General features: G+C 33.9%; 1 long non-coding RNA gene across 1 annotated transcript; it reads right to left on the bottom strand.

Moving 5' to 3' along the window:
- Window positions 1-899: 899 nt before the first annotated feature.
- LOC110930462 lies at window positions 900-4,006 on the bottom strand. The gene is made up of 4 exons (XR_002587843.2): window positions 3,647-4,006; window positions 3,437-3,528; window positions 1,908-2,070; window positions 900-1,228 (listed from the first exon to the last, which is right to left on the bottom strand). It is a non-coding gene; the product is annotated as an uncharacterized LOC110930462 (long non-coding RNA).
- Between the last annotated feature and the right edge of the window lie 5,845 nt (window positions 4,007-9,851).

Raw genomic sequence — 9,851 nt, 5'->3', positions numbered from 1 at the left:
GGTGGCGGAGGGGTGGCGTTACCGAAGGTGATGTGGCAGGGGTGGCGCCCTCCACACCCTCCGATCTTAGTGTGGGTGATCAACGGTGAATTTTTTTTTTACTTTTTATAATTATTTTATTATATTAATTACTTTTGAACATAGTATGTTTTTCTCTTATAACTTTTAAGATACGATATTTTCTATTGTGACGTTTTTATTTTATCTATGGGTCGATATTAATTTTCTCAAAACAGACTTGTAAGTACTACCTAGTAATGTATAACTGATTGAAATATTAACGTACATGTTATCAAAACTGTCTCACCACTTCGGTTTTTTTTTTTTTTGTATAAAATAACACTATTTCTTCTTTTCGTTATTATAATAATATATGTTGGGACATGCATTTTTTATTTTTATGTTTTGGTCAAAATTTTATACAAAATCAAACAAGGCAAATATAATTCAGGTTTTTTTGTTATTTATCGTGACGAATCAAACCAATACAGTCTGAACATTCACTACTAGAAAATACTCATTTTTTGACGCACATTGTGCGTCATAAAACGGTAATTATGACACGCAAATGCGAGTCGTTGATTGAGGAGTCATAAAATTAACATGACATACATTTGTGTGTCATGTTTTTATGACACGCATTTAATGACATGCATTCATGACACTCATTTTATGACACATTTTAATGACACACATTCATGACACTCATTTTATAACAGTTTTTAATGACACACGTTCATGATAAGTTTTTATGACACATACGTATGACATTCGTTTACGCGTGTCATGCTTTTAATTGGTTAAAAAATGCTTTTTTTTATAAAATTACTAATTTACCTTGGATACATATATAATTTCAAAAAACAATAAATCTATTTCATAAAACAAATACACATATATATACCAAAACAACCAATTACATAATCACATGTCAAGTATATTACAAATATGTTAACGTTAACAAAAAAAAAATTGTTTGTCAATACATTCTTCAACACCTAAATATGGTCCACTTAACAAAGGTAGCCGTATAAGTCAACCAATCTTCGCAAATACCATCCATATCTGCAGCCGAGTATTCCTCTACTCTTCCCCAACCAAGACCAAATGTGACACCTTGTGGTAAAACTTTTTTTTATTTTCTTTGAAGCAATTTCCCTCAGCAAGGCACATGTTAGCAACAAACCAACCCAGGCTTCTCAAGTAACCATGTACAGCATGAACCTACCTGCATTAATATGAGGAAAAATCAAATCTTGTTGAGCCACGTCAGAAGAGTTGTGTAACAAGTCCTTTTACATTTTTAGTATGACCAAAACTTGTCAGGCCAACTTGAGTTGTCCCAAAAAAAACAATTATTGTGTATTTTAAAAAACATTTATTTAAATAGTTAACTGAATTGATTATAATTACAAAAAAAATACTTTTACAGAATAGCCGATGAAGGCTTGCATTTCTCTTGTGAGATAAGGTTCAACTCCCACTTGGTGCAGAGTGAGACACTGGTGGGCAATGATAGGAGACCCAGACCTGGGTTCGATCCTTGAGCAAAACGAGTTTACCGGTGATTTCACCGTCATGCCTACGAGAAGGTGGGTTACCGGGTTTTCCACGGAATTGGTGGTGGACTCAGGTTAATCTCGGAGTACTCCGTTTGGTCAAGTGAGTGCCCCGAGAGTGCTCGGAATTGATTATGTTGGCTGATAAAAAACACTTTTACAAAATAAAAAAAGTCAAATCTTTGAACAAAATAATCATAGAATTCTATCTTTGGAAAGTTTTCAACTGATTTTATGCATTTACCTTGTAAAGATTTCATCATTTACGTGACTTTATACATGAGTTACAGGTGGGTGAAAAAATATAAAAAGTAAAGTAAAACACTTTCAGTTTAAAAAAATCTATACCGCTAATAGCTGCTTGCCTTCCACACCAAGGTTAGTTAGAAGGGAATTTGTGTTGGCATAATTCAATGGATGAAACTGCTTTTAGCCTTGTAGGTATCACACCTGCTCTTGTCTATAACAAAATGTTTGTTCCCATATTTCATGCCAGCCCTCTTAATATAAGCTGCACGTTCAAAACAACTAATTAATAAATAAAAACAAATGAATTAAAAAAATATTAAGTAGAGTTAGAAGTTTAGGACATTGATATGCAACCATCTAACAAAGACTGCAGTGAAATAAAATATTGGCACTTTTAAGCTATTTTACCATTATACTATACGGATAAAAGAACACATGAAAAGATTATCTTAAAGTTTTAAAATCAGTAAAAAGACAACAAATAAAACCTGGAAACTCTTTATTCCAATCTGCTAAGAGCTCATTGTTTTGTTCACCATTAAAGGTACGACCTGATGGAAATAAACTATCATGATATAGTTTATTATGTAAGATTAGTCAAATATGTCCATAACTCACAGGCCTCTAAAGCTCATAAACATATCATGATATAGCTCCAAATCCTAGGTTTAGTCTTGTTATAATCAATCCATCATTGATTTGAGTAAATCTTTTGAAACAATGACTAAACAAGAAGTTAGCAAACGACATGCATACCATACCTGTGTTGCATAGGGGATATCAGATGTGATGGTAGCATGAAAAATATCATATTGCATGTTTGTAAGGGTGCATACAATATCAAACATAAGTTTGGACCGATCTCTACACCTTACAATGACCACCGAATAATCCTTCTCTTAAATTCTTCTAAAAGTGTTTTTAACTTACTAATTTAGGAACACAAAGTTTGTAATAGCATTTAATCCTTGAGTTACTTGTAAAAATGGACAAACAAGTGTCATCGGGAGCAAATCATCCCAACCAAATTCGTTTTAACTTATTATAAAAGCACATATTTTGACTTACTACCCACCCCATTTTGACACCTCTATATATATTGCAAAATCATAACAAATTTGCTGAACTAACTATACCAAATACTTAACACAAAATTCATAACCAGGGGTGTATACAAACCGAGCTACTCGAGATCGACTCGCTAACTGTTACTCAAGCTCGAGCCTAGAGGTGCTTGGCTCGCGCCATCAAGCCACTTGACAATTTCAAGTTTTCAACATACATAGAATGAAAATATGAATTCACAAAAGAAAACGCTTACCAATTCAACAGAAAAAATCAACACATTAGATATTAACCGCATACCTTATTAGCTAAAGTTAGATCAGAAGACGAAAACAACTGTTACAAAACTGAGATGAATTAAAACTAATAGAAAATTCATGGTTCTGTGAAGTACCCGAGTATACAATCACGACATCAATCAATGAAAAACATCTAACATTTTGTAGCAATCTGATAAGAAAATGTGTATTAACAACCTAACATTTTGTAGCAATCTGATAAGAAAAATTATGTAAATCTGACACATTACAAACAAAGTAAAAAATATACAAGTATATATATACCTGTGATTGGATTGTGATTTTGAGTTTTGAACTATTAAAATCGTTGAAGAAGTAAGAACCAAAGGCTTGGGAAACAAAGGCATGTTGTAAGACTGTAAAAGAAAGTCAAACTCAACTATTATAATCTGTTCATATATTCAACGAATTCGAAGTAGAAGATTCAAAACAAAAATGAACAAACGCTAACATAAGATTCATAAGATAACATACCCTCGGGTTCTGGTGGTTGTGGTGTTTGAAGACCTACCAGCCACCTACGGAATTGGCGGCTAGGGTTCCGATGACCACTGGTAACAAGTATGTAAGCTTGCAGATCTATTTATTTCTAATACAAATTTTGACCAACACCATAACCACCAAGAAGTGGTGGTGTTGTGATGGCAGACCACGACTTCGATTGATTAAGCTTGAGGGGAAATATGCGGTTGGGAAGGAGATGGATTTGGGGAGGGGGAGTTTTGGGGATGTAATTGTAAACAAGCGGGAATATGAAATTTTCAAGTAGAGGGAAGATGAAATTTCAGTAGAGGATGAAGAGGGAAGTTCGAACTTTAGATATTGGCGGTGTTTGGATTAACTTATTTTGGAGATCCTTTTGACTTATTAACTTCTCAGAAGCTAAAAGGAATCCCAAACATCCCATGAGAAGGACTTTTAGCGTTCGTTTCATGGAATGGAATGGAATTAGAAAGTTTTTCTTTGTAAAATTGATCTTGGTTGGGGAGGGAGGAATTTGAAATCCTTCACTCTAATGAAATTTGTGACTATTTCAACATTCTTTAGAAATCCTTCACTCTAATGAAGGAATGGAATGGAATGTTGAAATAGTCACAAATTTCATTGATTAAAGAAATTCATTGGATTTCAAATTCCTCCCTCCCCAAACCAAGATCAATTTTACAAAGAAAAGCTTCCCAATTCCATTCCATTCCATTCCATGAAACGAACGCTACTTTACAAAAGGAATCCCAAACATCTGCTGAGAAGGACTTTTAGAGCTTGAGTGGGTGTTTGGATTAACTTATTTTAGAGCTACTTTTGTCTTATTAAGTTCTTAGAAGTTAGAAGGTATGTCAAACATCCTATGAGAAGGACTTTTAGGATTAAAAGGAATCCCAAACACCTTCTCAAAAGGACTTTTATGGATTAAATTAGCTTTAAAAAGGAGAAATTGAGAAGTTATAAATTGTAACTTCTCACTTTTGAGAAGGACTTTTGATAAGTCAGAAGTAAATAAGGAATCCCAAACACCCCCTGAATTGGCTTCAAAAAGGAGAAATTGAGAAGTTAGAAATTCTAACTTCTCACTTTTGAGAAGGACTTTTGATAAGTCAGAAGTAAAAAAGGAATCCCAAACACCCCCATTAGTTTATAGAAAATGTTATTTAGAAAATCAAGTAAAAGGGAATCAAATGCTCATTTAGATCTATAAATTTAATTATTTATGATTTGTCAACACTTTTAAATTAATGAGAAAGTATGATATCTATGTTTTTGTTTATAAATTTGAATATCACAACTAGTTTTGGTTTAAATAGATTTAAATATTAACGGTCTATTTGACATGATGTAATCAAATAGACGGGGAAATGAAATAAATAAGATAATGAAATGGATCGTTTCCATTTCATATTTTGTTTGGATATCATGTGAAAATGAAATGAATTATCGTTTTTTGTTCATTTGTTGTTTGGTAGACAAGAAAAGAAGAAAGAATAAAATCGGTGCTGAGTGGCGGTGTTCGGTAGTTGTGGGTGGTGATAGATGGCAGTGGTAGTGGTGGTGGGTTGTGGCAGCAGTGGGTGACGGCGACGATAGTCACGGCGGCGGTATCAGTAGGTAGCAGCGGAGGTAGTGGCGAGTGGTGGCAGTGGGTGGCGGCAAGGGAAGAGGTAGTGGTGGCGATGGTAGTCGCAACGGTGGCGGTAGTGGTGACGATGGCGGGTGACGACGACATTGGTGAGCGGTGGTGGCAATGGTGATGGTGATGGTTGGCGGTGGTGTGTAGTGACGACGATGGTGGGTTGTTGTTTTGTTAACGAAGGGTGAAAGAGATAACGAAATGCAAAAAAACAAGGGATGGATGGAATGATTTTGAGGGCACACATTGCCTTATGTAATGGGTGATTTCATTCCCTCGACCAACCAAACACTATTTTCTTCATTCTCTCATAATGGTCCATTCCACATCTCATTCATGCATACCAAACGCTAAGGGTCTGTTTAGTATGGGGTAATGGAATGTACAAAGGAATGAAATATTTCATTACTATTCCATGGTGGCAGTGGTGGAGGGTGGCAGCGGTTGTGGTCGGCGATAGCAGGTGGCGGTGATGACGAGGGTGGCGGTGTCTGCGGCAAAGGGTGGCAGCGGGTGGTGGCAAGGGCTGGTGGTGCGGGGGCGGTGGTCAGTGGAAAATGGTGGCGACGGTGGCGGTGACCGCGGGTGGTAGCGAAGACGGTGGGTGGTGGTGGCGCGTGGTGGTTGTGGTCGGCGATGGCGCCGGTGGTCGGTGGTTCAGGGTGGGGGGTGGTGCCGGTAGTCGACAACGGGCGGCAGTGGCGACAGGTGGTGGTGGTAATGAAGGGTGAGAAAGGGAATGGAATAAAACAAACAAAGATAGTGGACGGAATGAATTTAAGATTTTTAAAGGGAATCGAATGTCTCGTATAAAAGGGGTGATTACATTACCTTAAACAATCAAACAGCCTTGCAATAGTTCATCTCATTTGAGCTTGATAGTCAAACATATTCTTTTTGAAAGGTTGATTGTATAAACTTAGTTGTAATAAACTAATATCAAATTAAATTAAATGAAGAAAACATTACAACTATTGTATCAAATCTGGGTTTAAATTTCAACTAGACCAATTCAACTATATTATCATACAACTACATGAGATCTAGAGAGAAGTGTAAAGCTTGTGTGTTCACACACTTTTTTAGTATATGCAATTTCACTATTTGATCGGCTGGGAGTTACATTGTTTCATTACTTGTCAGAATCGTTGGAATCACAACGTCGTTTTTTTGAATAGTCAGAATCTCATTGTTGTTGTTGTTGTGTGTGTGTGTGTGGGGGGGGGGGGGTTGATCGAGTGGGTTGAGCGGGAGACTATGAGAGACCAGGTTTATTGATTAGATTAATTGAGAAATTTAAGTTAGAAGATATAACAGGACATTGCTAAAAAGATGACACAAAAGAGTGTCATAATGTTTTTTTTATGACGATAAAAAGATGACACACAAAAATGAGTGTCATAAATTTATTGAATTTTATAAAACCATGACATTTTTTTCTTGACACACGATTTTAAATGTCATAAAATGAGCGTGTATCGTTGTTCACGTGTCAAGATAGATCTTGTGTTTTTTTATGACACTAAAAAGATGACACACAAAAAAAAATGTCATAAATATATTGAATTTTGTAAACCATGACATTTTTTCGTGACATACGCTTTTGAATGTCATAAAATGAGCGTGTGTCATTGTTCGCGTGTCAAGAGAAGTGTATTTTCTAGTAGTGATTGGTAGTACGAATATCAGTATTTATTTTTACGGTTTTTTCGACTTGTCTGTATACCTTTTGTTTGGTTATTAAAATAATATACGTTGCGACATGGATATATTTGTCTACGTGTCCAAGTAACACCATATTTTAATTTATTTTATTTTGTTATTATATTTACTTTTGGGAATATTTTGTTTTTCGCTTATAACATTTAAGATACGATATCTTATAAAATTCCGATTATGTTGTTGTGACGTTTTTATATTTATCTACGCTTAGATGTAAATTTTATTTAAAACCGACTTGTAAATAGTAAGGTGATCAAAGCTGAGATGAACGTGTCATCAAAGCTGCATTGGTTTAACTTTTTTACACATTATTTGATGTTGTTAACCTTTTCCGTTATTTTAGTAATATAAAATAATGTTTTATAATTTTCCAAAAATATTGTTATAACATGTTTATTTTTATCTGCAATTCAATAAAGTTTTGTTTCAATGGGTCAAATATAATTGTTTTTTTCTCTATACCGTGAGAAACTGAACCGATATATTCTAGATAGTATCAATATTGGTACCGTATTCGTTCTTATGATTTTTCTAGACGTGATGGCATAAATTTTGTTGAAAATATAGTTGTATTCTTAATAGAATATTTTTTGGTATTGTAAACTATAGTGAGTACTAGTACGATAACTGTACCGTGAGGAATCGTACCGATACTGGCCGAACAACATCGCTATCGGTACCAGTACATGTATTCATTTTTATGATTTTTAATCGATGTTAAACATATATTGATATCCTTTTAGACATTTAACTTTTTATTGTTATACCGGGTGTCGCTATCGTATCAAACCGAACTAAAAATGATGGAAAGCCTGCAGGATGCGGATTTCCACTAGTTATAAAGATGAAGGGGTGAAAGGGAAAACTTAACTTTTAAATTTTACAAAAGCATAATATGCACATACGTATTGAATGTAAATCGTGTATATTTTACAGTGAGGAAATTCAAATATTATATCTATAAAAATGCACACATACATGTAAAAGCTTATAAATGCAACAAATTTTAACTACATTATACACACACGTGTGTACTTGCAATTTTGATTTTATTGTCTTGATTGGTTGCTGATCTTGACCTCTCGACCAAGTGATCTTACTCAAAGTTGCATTACAAACTTGTGGCGTTCCTTTAATATATATATGTATTTATGTGTAAGTGTCGTAATATTACATCTACTAGTATTGGAGCCCGCGCTTCGCAGCGGGTCGTAAGAGGTTGCTGGCGAGGCCGCAAGGGTGTGAGAGGTTGCTGGCGAGGGTTTTCTTGTTTCATGAGATATCAATGGTTATAATAGCCTTTAATATAAACGATCAACATGGTATGTCTAGAGTCAAAAGTTAGTTTTAACTATAATAATGTAAATAAAAAATTATTTTAATTGTTGCCTAGTATATTAAAGGGTTATCTAGACCATGTATGATTTAATCTAAACAACAGTAAAAGTTAGCAAGCGACACGATAAAGTAAATATGTCTATAGAGTTAAAACTTATCTTTAATTATAATAAGTAAAATAAAAAAGAATTACACTTATAAAAAGGCAAATAAAAAGATATTTGATAAAAAAAAGAAAAAAATAACTTTATTAAACTTCAAGGGTCGTATGATAACTCTATTAAAGTTCGTGGGTAAAAACTTGAATTATTTATTTTATTAATTTAAATTTGAATTATGTTTATTTGGCATTTAATTGTTTAATTTATTTAATGTTAAAAAAAGTTCCAAGGTACTTTAGGGTATGTGCGACAGTGTTTCGTGTTTTGTGATTTTAGGATATTTTAAGGATCTCACAGTGCAAGATTAGTTAGTCTTAGGCTATTTTAGACTTGTGTCTCTTCCCCCTAATTATAGGAGAGAAAATACAATAGAATATACTATGCTATTAATTAATCTAGATGGATATAAATTAAATATATGTGATTTTGGTTTTCTAACCAATTTAAATAAATTAACTAGTTTAAGAACCCGCGAGGTTCGCGGGTGGACTAAAACACAAATGAATAAGTTTAATTTATTGAAGTAATCCTTTGAAAGAAATAAACGTTCAAGTAACGAAATCATCCCTCTACCCCAGGTACGTAATGTATCAAACCCGCGGATACGTAATGTATCAAACTTAATATAATTCTTTCTTATTGGATTACTATCATATATTTAGGTATTTGCATTGTATATTGTATTTTTGTCAAGAAAAAGTGAATATATCATTTAACAATGCGTATAAGTTACAGGTAGGGCTACATGAATAACACAAACACAACAAATATACAAATAAAAACAAAGAATAATTAATCAACCTTTTTAAATTAAAATAAGGCTTTATTTGTTCTTTGTATTCCATTTTACATTTCTCTGATGGATGTTACTTTCCCTATTTCTCTTTTCTTCTTCGCCAACCTATCATCATTAGATACAATCATTTAACCATATGAGGCAACCTCCAAGCCTTTGTAACTAAATCTCTTTTCCCTCAAGTTCACTTTCACATCATAATTCTGCATCTATGATCCATGTAAACTCATTATAAGTCAATCTTTCTTATTTCAAATGAACTTATTAATCAACCATTTTCCTTCAACTCAAACATTGATACACCAGATAGAGCCAAAAGTATGTTTTCTTGAATTCGTGTAACAAAGGGTGCCGACTCTTAACTAACCAACCCAATTTGTTGCCATAACCATTTCAACTTAAGCTCCTTAGTGTCATGCTATCCTTTCCCAGCATGCCATTCTACACCATGTCTAAACTTTACTTACATAAATAACACTATTTATTTCAAAAGAAGGTCCTAGAAGAATATTCTATTTACCTAAGTGTTCAAGATTC

The sequence above is a fragment of the Helianthus annuus genome, chromosome 3 (assembly GCF_002127325.2).
Source record: "Helianthus annuus cultivar XRQ/B chromosome 3, HanXRQr2.0-SUNRISE, whole genome shotgun sequence".
NCBI classification, from domain to species: domain Eukaryota; kingdom Viridiplantae; phylum Streptophyta; class Magnoliopsida; order Asterales; family Asteraceae; genus Helianthus; species Helianthus annuus.
The sequence above is the reverse complement of the archived record's forward strand: the minus strand, read 5'-3'. Positions and strand labels throughout refer to the sequence as shown.